Source organism: Varroa destructor, unplaced genomic scaffold, assembly GCF_002443255.2.
Source record: "Varroa destructor unplaced genomic scaffold, Vdes_3.0 BEIS01000007.1, whole genome shotgun sequence".
Lineage (NCBI taxonomy): Eukaryota > Metazoa > Arthropoda > Arachnida > Mesostigmata > Varroidae > Varroa > Varroa destructor.
In genome coordinates, this window is record NW_019211460.1 from 34,288,851 (window position 1) to 34,301,023 (window position 12,173).

Below are 12,173 nucleotides of genomic sequence, written 5' to 3' on the forward strand. Positions count from 1 at the left end.
GCACAAGCAGTTCACAGAGCGCCGTGTTTTTGCACGAGTGTACATTTTTCAAACGGGGCCGCTAAATGTTCTCTCAGGAGAGCGAGCAGCATAACCAGCCCTTGGCTAGTGCGCGCTCTATCTAGGTGTGAGGCCATAGGGAATATGGGTTGGGCTTAGTTTGATGAAATAGATCTAAATGATGACCCCGCAGACCCACTAGCAGCACCCAACTGATGCTCCAACGCGCTCCTTTTCTGCCTTACCGGTAATATTCATTACGTTCATTCATTAAGTGTAGTAAGACACTCTATAATACCACTACTCTTTCTTACAACCTAATAACCGCTACTACAACCCTGATTACACCTGTACAGCCCCCAACCTCCTAACATGAAATAGCAGTGGCCTGACGCGCCTACAGTCACAGAGAGTCTGATGGGCCATTGTATGTGGGAAAAGGATAAAGCGGATCCAGCCGCAAATACATACCAAACAAGTTTGTACATTTGGCACGCTGCATATATGCCGCGTTATCCCTGCCCGTTAGTAAGTTAACAATGAATAACTAAGTGGCTAATTCTCATCTGTTAGGAAGTTAATGATCGCTCGGTATCATGTAATTATGGTACTATGATTAAAATATAAAACTGTTCTTTTCATTAGACAATACGCTTAGCAGTATATTTATAGCCTCCATTTGATACATCGAGTAGTCGACAAAGAAGAGTGACTACATGGGATGAAGATCGTTAAAGACATGATAAGAGAAAATTATATCTGTATATTTGTCAAAAACGTTTCTACTTAGTGATTGAAATGGGTTCATTACAGTTAATTTACTTTCTAGAAAAGATAAATTGAAGTCTCTTATGAGGAGCTTATCTTGAATTACGAGATGAAGTTACGTGGGCCTGAGGTGAGGATATGGGCCAAACATCATAATAGATCATCATTATTATTCAAGTATATAATTGTCCATGGTGAATTCTGCTTTATAATTATGACCATTCATAATATTACGCATATGCTAACAATATTGTTTCGTCCGAATAACGCGTTATGCACAGAAGCGTCAACACGTTTTTTTTTCTAAAGCAACTACATGTGAAACGCCACATCATTTGGTACCGTACGTGCAGCACGACCATATATCGATCGACGTATATACACGTAGCCATGAGTTGTATTCTGATATCACTCAGTTTTACTAATTGAATCATCTGTAAAAGCGGCATAGATAGCATCCGATTTTCCATGTGCTATAAGTGCAGTAATCTTTATAGTCCTACCTCGCCCCTAGCCCAAAAGCCCCAGAGATATTATCTAACACAGATCTAAATAACGACTCTTATAAAACGTAGTTTGATTTTTATTTGACTTTGTATGTAAAATGTAGCTCTAGGATAGGCAAAACTGTAGTAGGAAAACGGGCTGTTCCGTTGCCTCTTTATCGTTCAGCAAAAATACAATGTAATACAAAAAAACATTTAGCGCTCCCATACGGACCCCATCTTTTGAGATTAGGTCAAAGAAATAGATCTAAATTGCGCATAGTTTCTGACCCATGCATATCTAAAAATTCAAAAACTTTCAGCGTCGTGGTTTAAATCAACGATTCCTGGCTAGAAAGAAACGCACTGACTCTCCTCCCGGCTTGAATTTTGGTAATCGCTAGGCTTACCGAAGCGAATCGAAGGCTTGTGACGTCAATCAAGGATAAAGGCATACCGACTACGTATACATGTGTATCTATAGGTAAGTATTGACTTTTTATTGGCTTTCCAACATTTCCGGCTATTGCAGGTGTTAGCCGAAATCATCGTTGTTGTTGTAAGAAATGTCGTCTGGCTGGACCATCCTGCATCTGTTGTTGTTGCGATGCCCTAACCCAAACAAAGACTGTGTTCAATGAAACGGAGCGTTGTATACGTCGTATGAGTTCTTACGATGTCCATGTCGTATGAAGAAGGTTTTAGCCGAATACCGTTATAAAGGGTCGGCGACGGGTTCGTGGCACGGTCATTAAACTAACTAACGATCAGCAGGGTCGTGTCAGGGATGGGGCAGAAAAAGAAACGAAGTGTCGATACAACGATATGGCGTAACGTGTCTCATACTTACCGACGACAGCTAAGTCTCTATATATATATATATATATATATATATATATATATGTGCGTATAAAACGTAAGTAGACAAACTAACTATATAGTAATTTCAAAGCTCTTAACAGTTGCGATTGCCTGTTATTAATTTGACATTTCCACTGGTGGTAGGCGGCATTGTTCGATCAACTAAACAAACCTAACTGTGTCTAGCTGAGTTTTTGCCCCTCGCTCGCCAGCTTAAGACAAAACAATTAAAATTATGTATTGTGATTACTGCACCACTTGTTTTTTCATTCTTCAGCTATTTTTACGGTTGAAATCCAGTGACAGAAATTGCTCGACATCTGAACGCGCAAGGGGTTGTTGGGAGGCACTATTCTGTCGCAAAGGCGATTGATCGGATTGCACTTCAACAAAACAATTTGAACGTTCAGCAAACATTTAGACTATACGAGGTGGCCTCATCGTACAAATACCAGCTTACTCAGCGAATTGGTTAGAATTGTAATAGACAGTAACCGAATCCGGGTGCGTGGGATTCAATAGGTTTCTTAATTAAACCTTCTTAGCTAAGGAAACATTCTTTGGCGAAATACACAGGCTATCGTTAATGTCCTGAATAGTGGAAAGGATGCTTAGCGAGCGTGTAGGCTCTCTTTCCCTCCGGATCTCATAATTATACAGCTAACTATACGGCGGGACAGTTTGTCCAAGAAAGGATCGTGCAGACCAGTGTTACCGGTGCTCTTATAGCACAACTTCTTTACGGAATACAACACACCAATCAAATAATCTCCGTCCCAGATAGAGAGCTTCAAGCTCGCTGTCCAAGCGCAGCAGCTTTTGTACTCAGTCGGCTTTCCCAGGCAATCTAGCCTTGTCCATCGCACCTTCGACCCGATGCACATCCAGCCAAGTCCTTCGCACGTCGTAGGTCTAGCGTAAAATCCCCCTAAGACGACGAATACGGTTAGGACTAAGATGGCAAAAGCAGATTCCATTCATATCTCACGTAGCCTGTACGCAGATGTTAGCAGCTGGAAGTATGTACGTGAGAGCTTTTATATATTCATCGAGACGCACAAGTATTTACAAATTATATATATTCGAAACTTGATAATGCCTCCTGTAACGGCCATCTCTTATTTTTCAAATGGCTTTCTATTCTTGTAATAAAGCGCGAATTTGTTAATGCCAGTAGCACCTCAACACAGCCTCGTGCATTGATTCCGTTCAGTCAAATTTTATCGAAAATAGACTTGATAAACATTTTATGTTACGAGACTGATTCACACAGAACGTATTTCATACGAATATATCATCGACAGTTTAATATATAATATATGCATAATATATGCATAATATATACATAATATATGCCATAGATATATGCCATAGACGGCATGCTTTGAGTACTTATGTGGTATCATCATCACAACGCTAAAGTAGATGTAATGGTATTCAGTCAGTTCTAAGAATGCCAACAACACATAAAAATTCTTCTTCAAAAATAATCTTCTTTTTTTGAGATGGCGAAGTCTAAAGAAAATTATTTCAAAGAAAGGTCCTCCACAAACAAACAAACAAACAAAAAAGAGATCACACTGCATATTGTCATGCGATAGGTTACTTGCCGATGTACAACGCTTGTTGTCGTCTTATAACAACAAACACAAATGGATAGACGCCTGTTTTTGACGTAATTGTTGAGCGGGACGTGCACACTACGCGAACTAAATGACGATGGTGAAGACTAAAAAACGTCGCATTCTGTGCATCGACTTTGCGAATTTTTGACGGGGAAAGGCCGACGGGGACGTTGACCATTGTCGATTAACAGTGGTCAGCACGATACCACCTAGTAGTTGGGCCCAGTGTATGAAGACCACTAATGCATGTACAAAAACACATCTCTCCTGCCTTCGTATCAAGCAGCAGCTAATTGCCCAGACTTACATTGCCGCTAGTGCTTGAGTTCTACTCTCGTCCGTTTACTTCGATCCAGTCTGAAGGTATGAGTGACAATCAGGGGTATAACTGTCCCTTATGTCTTATGACTTAATTTTGATAGCAAAGGTGACTGAGGCGAGACGAAAAGTTTACCATGTATTGTTACATTTAATATTAGAAATCTGTTATATATATATATGTAGACTTATACGGTATTGTTCAATCCCATTGATAACTACTTTTTGTCTACAGTTGTCCGTGTTTTTTTTTATTCATTCTGCACGTACAGCTTTAGCACGAAGGACTAAACTGTAATATATTCGAAATAAATTCCACCACGCTTCAAGCAGCAAGCTCTTTACGGAGATATAGTACTAAGAATGTGTATGATAAGATAATAAGGATCTCACCAAATATTGGTAGCATATAGATAGCACTACCATGTGTATCTAGCTGCAAAGGGCTGTACCAACTTCTAGGACGTTAATAAAGTAGTATCTTTTTTTGTCAAAATACAATTTGTCAGAACGAAAACAGAAAACGATGCGAAAAGAAAAATTTCGGAGTTGGCTAGTCCATATGGACTAGCCAACTTGAATGAGCATAACTATCAAGAGTGATCATGTAAAGCTAACGGGTCTCTAAGGAAGAATGCTTTGAAACAAGTACTTAAATTCTTCTAGATACAAGCACGGCCATCTGGTCGTCAAGTATCACGAAATGACGTCAACAAAAAGCAACTGAATATATTTATATGAGTCCTCCGTTAATATATATCTATGATCCTGCTTATGTATAGGCTCAATAGTGTAGGCTCTTTCGCCCTTCTTTATAGAAGTTACTCGCTTTACTCAGTTCTTGACCATCTGGCCCTATCTATAAAACGGTAGCACAGATATTTTTATCGGGTTTGCTGCTCACCCGCGGCATGTCGTAGACCGATGATCGTGGAGCTATCTACGAAAGAGGTTTACATCCCAAAAGAAACATTGTCTAGTGCGGCATGTGGGCCAGACCTGTCATTTGCACATTTTCTTCGAATGAACTGTGAACTCTGTTGCTTCCAGGCGACATCTCAAGCTTTCTTGTGGTCCGAGTTATTGAAAAAAAGGTTTACAAAGCATATGGTTCCAGCAGGAATATCCAGCTCGTTTTAATAAGGTCACTTCAGTGAGCGATTAATTTTCAGATGAAGTGATAGCAATGATCCGCTAGATTATATCATATAACCCCGCTTAATTTGTTTTATGGTGCTACCTAAAGCGCAAAGCGCACTAGGACGATTCACGGATGGTAGACAAGCTTAGAAAAGAATACCCGTGCCATTACGCTAGAGATAGGGCCAAGTGTAAGCGAAAAAGTAATCAAAATCTCAGTAAAGCGAATAACTGTCAAAAAGGGGTCAAGGACGTCATCTTCCATTGATGCTGCATCCAAATAAAATCTTAAATATATAAAGAAAGGAAAATTTATGCCACTGCTTTCAGTTGTTTTTTCCGACGTCATTTTAAAGCTGTTCCTCACCAGAGGGCCGCTCCTGTATCATAGCACACCCTCAGAGCACAAACGATAGAAACTGCAACCAATGGCTTTTAAAACATCTTTCAAATCGAACTAATGCGTTTCCATACGTCTTACGTACATCGTTCAACCAGACTCTAAAGCAAAGCAAACGCATAAGACTAAAGGGCTCTGAATGTTTAAGAAGAATTTTCATTGGGAAATATTAAACCTGACACTTTTAAAATAAGGCCACATACGTCAACTTGTCTGATGTCAACAAGATATCAGTATTCGGTATTTTTACCCCAATATAGTTACACCAAAAAAAGGTTTACCTTGGTCTTTGTTCTGACCAGCGGGGGGTGACAAATAAAAATTATATACGACAATAATATATATTGATAAAAAAAAAGAAGAGAACATATCAAACACATGTATTTAAAAAAGACCTATGTTCATCAGGATCGTCGAATTGTTCGAGCTATAGTGTCACCTTAAGCGTATGCTAACTATTTTTACTTGATTGAGTGCACGCTCTATTCTTGTGCTGTGAATGGAGGAGTCAGAAAAAGAGACAAGGGTATTCAGTCGAAATCCTTTCGGGAATAACACCTCTGACAGAATCCTACAAATTAAGAAGGCAATGGGAAGTAATAATACTAAGTTCCTACCATACGCTAACGTTTTTCGATCAGTAATCTAATCCTAACTAACCTGATAGAGACATGCCATAAAGGCTTTTCTTTACTTTGGGGAGACCCACAAGCCATCGTTCCTGACACAATAGTGCTTAACGTGCGTAAACAGATCGGTCAAATAAAAACTAGTTATCGAAATAAAAACCGCTGCCCGTATACATCTTTATTTTGGGATGAGCCTCCTGAAGCGATTCAATTTGCACTAACGGTCCTAAGGTCGAAAGGCCGTTATTTCACTAGTAAACAAAAGAAAAACAAAGCTAAGGATTCTGTTAAAAAATGCGGACCGTTTTGATAATTTGTTTAATATTTCTGTGTTTATTATATCTAACATTAAAACAATAGTGGCAAGGCTCAGACACAGCTTTATATATAAGTACAAAGGTTTTTTTCAGTTCAGGTTATTAAATTTTGAAATTTTTAACCTACTCAGAGCGTCATTTCCGAAAACACTTCTTTTGCTCGTATGAAGTGATGTTCTCTCTTGACAGATGGCAGGTTTACTTAAAGATTTCTGTGAAAATAGAGCATTCCTAGCAATGCTATTTCCACACGCCAGACACGGGATATAGAAAGGGAATCAGGGACTCTTAATTCGGGGTCTGAACGGGCCTTCTTTCGATCTGAGATGGCATCTGCAAATAGGGGAGCGACTTGGCTGAAAGTTTTCGTGGAGTTCGTTGGCTGCCAATTCGTCTTCCACGAGTCCGTGAGCGACTACTGAAAGCCTGCCGGGGGCTGAAGGGAAGGGCGAAGGGTATCGTCCTACAAAAAATAGCGTGCTGATGCTACTAGTCTGTCAGTGACAGTTGTAAGAGGGGGAGAACGTGGTAAGACGAGTGGACAAAATACAGCATTTGCTACGCCAAGCTGCAAAGCAAGCAAACGTTTTCCCGTCTCTCTTTGGCCGAGCCTCCGTCGTTCTCTGTCGGAAAACAACCGGCGACTTATTGAGAACCAGAAGAGGCACTCTCGACCAAAACATCTATCTCGCCGATAGTTCTTGTCAGTCTTTTGGCATGGTCCCTCTTTAGGCCTTGTCAGGAAGTAAAAGGATATTCCTGCATATGTTCAGATTTGTTTTCTTCTCTTCCTTATTATATTAACTATAAACTCAGTAAAACCGCCCTGCAGCCAATTATTCATTAGTTGCGTTTTTTTATACATATATATGTATACACGTTGTACTGTAAATACCTACGAAAATCATGATATCAAAAGGTGTTGTACAATATTTAACTTCAATAGACTGTTTTTCGGTTCCATGTTATGCTGAGCACTGTTAAAAAGAAAGAACCTTCTATAATTTGCGAAGGCCACCTAGTTCAAAACACCAGCTCATGAGTATACGAGACTGCATCTTGAAGTCTCATTTATTAAGCACCATTTGAACCTTTATCATAAGAACTAAACTCTGGATAGGGCTAAAGCAGAGGAGGTAGATCAACGTTCTGATACCGAACGACATATAAGGACTACACAATTTGTGTAAATAAAGGAAATATAAAATGTGAAAAATATTTGCCAGGGTATGAATGCATTTATTTATGAAGTCATGCAGTCATAGATGACTCAAAGCAAGCCTTTTCACGAACCTTTCCTGACTTACATCCACAATCGAAGTGCTGCCTCAGACTAAGGCCTTTCTATTGAAGTGAATTCTTTGCGTAGCATTCAAGTCCGGATTCCAAAGTCCCTTCTAGTTTTTCCTTCCGACTGCTCCATTTTGCCAGTTGAAGCTAATTTGTGCCCTTTTACAGCATCCACCTTCCACTCAGTGTCAACCAAGTGGCGCAGTATTGTCAGCGAGACGGAACAGCAAGTCACAAGGTCTATGACACAACCGCTACTACATTAGAACCGAGCCCGCATTAGCTCAGCACTGAATGAACGCATTGTAGAGGAAAGAAGGCTCTAGCGTCTTACCCTGGCGCCTTTGGCACACGGTAATCAGGCAACGGCCTAGGCGGCTGGCTATGTTGTATGTGCTTGTCGGCTACTAGCGCAGCCATAGGACGATTGACGACCCGGTAAGGCGGTGACGGATGCTTCTCGCTTCGTTGAGGTGGTAAAGGGAGCCTGCCCAGGAACTGTGAGCCGCGAAGACGAGATCCGGTAGTTGGCATCGGGAGAGAGAAATGAGGGAATTTCTTTGATAGCGGGAGTAATGTTTGGCAGGATTGAGCGGGGTCAGCTCTCTTGTTGACACGATGACGATGATGACGACAAGTGACGACGTCGATCGCTATGGATGCAGCAAGCCCGCCGCAGCAACAACACCAGCAATGGTAACGACCATAAAGATCGCAGAGACAAAAGCCACGAAGGCGGCATTTCCCATCACATTCCCCACATCCCATTCATACCTGTCGTGCGTCACTCCTCGCCCTTCCCGGACCGAACCCACGACACTGTTTTTTCCACCTTTAGAAACGTGACCTGCGTCCGCGACCTGTTTCGACCCCCTGTCGCTACCCTTTGCACAGCTTCTCTATGCAGCATTTTTTCGTCATCGCCTACGATCTTACACCTGCAATGCTATTGCCGCTGTTGCTACATCTGCTGTTCCTCTTCGGTTTGATGCTGTCGCCTTCATCTACGGGCGCATTAGAACGATCCGAACAGTGTCGACAGCAATGGCAGCATCGCATCCCTTGCAATGGCTGCCTTTCTTCAGTCGAAGAGAAATACGAAGGAAACGAAAAGGAAAAGATGTCGGCAGGACAAAAAAGATGGTCGAACAGGAGCTAGAAATGGCGACGACGGCTCGCGAACCGCGCTACGAAGAAGCGTTTGACGTGATGACAATTTCGTTATCGTGGGCTGGAGCAAATAGCAGACTCGTGTTTAGCACATAACAAGTAGGTAGGCGAGCGCTTGCATGCAAAGACTAATTCATTTCACTTGCTTCGCGACATCTTGTACCAACTATATGGATCAAGCAGGACTCTGCTTGGTACGAAACAAGTAGCTTACCAACAAATAGATTCTATTTACATCTTCATCTCTAGTTCGACCCTTAAAATCAGTATCTTTCTGGGTATTTCAGGAAAAAAAATATTTTTCTTTAATTTAGCTGATATAAATCCTTTAAGAATTACAGGAGAACGGCACCTCGGTTGTGTTGAAGCTCGGACAACGTACACAAGGACTTCAGTTGCCCCAAGGAAAAATTAGCTAAGGTTAATTGGGCTCTAAAAAATTAGAATTGTGCAGTTATCACAATTTAATTGGAAATGTGCCTTATCGAAAATCTATATATTAATTTACCGGAATCCAAAAACCATTTTATAGTAACGATAGAGATAAGAATCGTATCCCAACGTATCAATAAAATACTACTAATTGACCTAAGGCTTTTGCAGCTTACAAAAATCAAAAGTTACACTAATGATTACTAGTGTCTGCTTTACTTTACTACGTAACTTTTCGAAAAGTTGCGATAATTTTTCTAGCGTAATGCGAGCTTAAAGTGAACACGTGTGTAATGTATAATTAAACAGATTTATGCAAACTGGCTCTTTTAAATTGTCATCAGCATAGTTAGAGATAAAAAACTTCAAAAAGCATGATCTTGTCATATAAAAGCACCCCTATGAGCGTGACGACTAGACATTTGCCGCGAAACCCACGTCCATTGTCAATCCTTGTATACATATCTTCATATTCTTCCCAGAGGGGTTGTTGAGTGCACCTGACACAATTACTAATGATGCCACTATTGGATAATCTAGCTAGATCTATTGTAGAAAACATTATGCGAATAAATAGCAAACCTAAACAAATTAGTGCAAACAATATAAGCAGATCAACCAAAAGCAACGCATGTATGGAAATAAATCAAATCTATTTTCGTTGCCACCCGTATACAAATACTTTAAATAATAAAATAAATAAATAAAAATACCCCAGGCTAGCTTAACAGCATATCGCGTAATCACGAGATTATACCCCATACGAGGTAATGGCCTTCCTCTAATAAATCTCATGTAAGAATCTAGTTAAATCTGAGACATACAAACATACACTTGCAGAGATTCAGCTAAAATTAATTGAAAGAGCAAGGTTTCGCCGAGTGAATCCGATGAAGGATCGTTCATACGTACCAGCTCTCGTATAACTGAACGAGTTAGGGCCCATGTTCGGAAAGAATTAGGCAGGGCTTAAGTCGGTAGTGAATTTCAAAGTCGAGGACAATGGTAGAAAATTAGATTGCCGCGTTTACGACCCCTGGCTTGCCCCTGTCCGACGTATATCCCGGCGGCCATGGTGATTTTGCTGCTCGTGCTGATCACTGACAGCCCCGGCTAGCTTGCCTAAGTAGTTTAGGCACTACCCACTCTGCTTAGTCCACCCGGGAAACTTTTTTAGTCCAATGGCAGACGCAGGATGACTGGAATCGATTAGAAATTGACACTTGGTCGATGTTACATATTAAATATATTTTTGCAGAACATACACGAATACTCACTAAAGTAAGTCTATATATTTTTTTTTTATTTTAGACAAACGTCGAAACTTTCTTACATTGCATTCCCTTTCATATAGTACATCTCTGCCTAAAATTGAGGACTGAAACACATGCTAGCGTATGACATTCAGCTGCCCAATATCTCGGTCATCGGTTCAGAAGTATATTTTTTCTTATATCATGCTTTGCACGTCTCGCCATCCTTGCATACAGCAGAGGAGAAAGATCGACTGGTAAAAATGTATTCCTCATTTTAGTTTAGTTTGTATTATAGTTAAAGATGGATCTTAGCGAAAATTTTCTATTGGAAGAGCCATAACATAACTACTGGTTCAAACAAAGTATAGTTGAACCATGCTTTACGTTGCGTTCATGTTCGACAAGGTTGCAGTCACAACGGCTTCGTTTATCGTCTCCAGATGGATTTCAGGCAGTTGTGCTGTATTTTCGAAATTTCGACGTAAAAACTTCTTTCCAGAATAGAGGAAAACAGGCATGCCGTAAGGTAGCCAATCTCTAATCATAGTATTTTATGACTCCTCTACAGGGCTACGTAATGAGCTTTTCGTTACGACTAGCGACATCCTACCACGTTACTGTTTGCCTTTTTCAACAGCAATGTTGTTCGTGGCCCTTTCTGCCGTGTATGAACGAGAATTCCAAAAGACAAGAGACACGGAATCGGAAGCTGTTTGTGCATCATAGCCAAAGGATCTAAACGACTTCTGCACACATCGCTTTGCCTGATGGACCTACACGGCGGCTAGCAGGTTCAGATTCTAGCGTTCTAGGTAAGACGACGGCCCAGATGGGCAGCGACGGGAAGCCTTTATGCATTTATGAGAGATGAGAACCCCGGTTATTCTGCTAGCCATTGGCAATGCCAACCAACCTATCGGTCTTTTAGCATGACGTTGTCAGACCTCTACGACCGGAGGACTGCTAGAGCTGTCATACAGCACAGGAGACAGAGAGAAAGGGGAAATGGGGGAACTGCAGTGTTGCAGCGAGGCCACAGCTATAGAGATGAGGACATCCGGAGCTAAGCATCGTAAGTTGCATCCGCCTGCCACTTCCGGTAGCTGTCTATCAGTTTTACCTACAGCCTTTCGCCGACCTCCATATCGGGCCGTTCTTGCTGCCTTCGCAGAGACTGGAGAAACCGAACGAAAGAAATAGGAGCCTAGCATTTGATCTTACGGACGTCGATAGAACTTCGGAGCTTACTGCGATAAGTGAAATATCTGTGCTTATACAACCATTAAATCTACGTCTATTTGAGGAACTACGTAACATAATACGACGCAAAAAATATGATCGTTTATTATGGACAAAAGACACGAAGTATTTTGTATACTATATCTAGCTAATACCTTGGTAACCTACTAAACACACGTATTTACTTATTGTCTTACACGTGCCTATAGCTGTTGCACTTTAGAAGTCGGAATAATCCGGTTA

General features: G+C 41.0%; 1 long non-coding RNA gene across 1 annotated transcript; it reads left to right on the top strand.

The window, feature by feature from the left end:
- Positions 1-1,185: 1,185 nt before the first annotated feature.
- LOC147754625 (uncharacterized) lies at positions 1,186-10,159 on the top strand. The gene is made up of 4 exons (XR_015316998.1): positions 1,186-1,339; positions 1,577-1,737; positions 8,002-9,102; positions 9,337-10,159. It is a non-coding gene; the product is annotated as an uncharacterized LOC147754625 (long non-coding RNA).
- Positions 10,160-12,173: the final 2,014 nt, after the last annotated feature.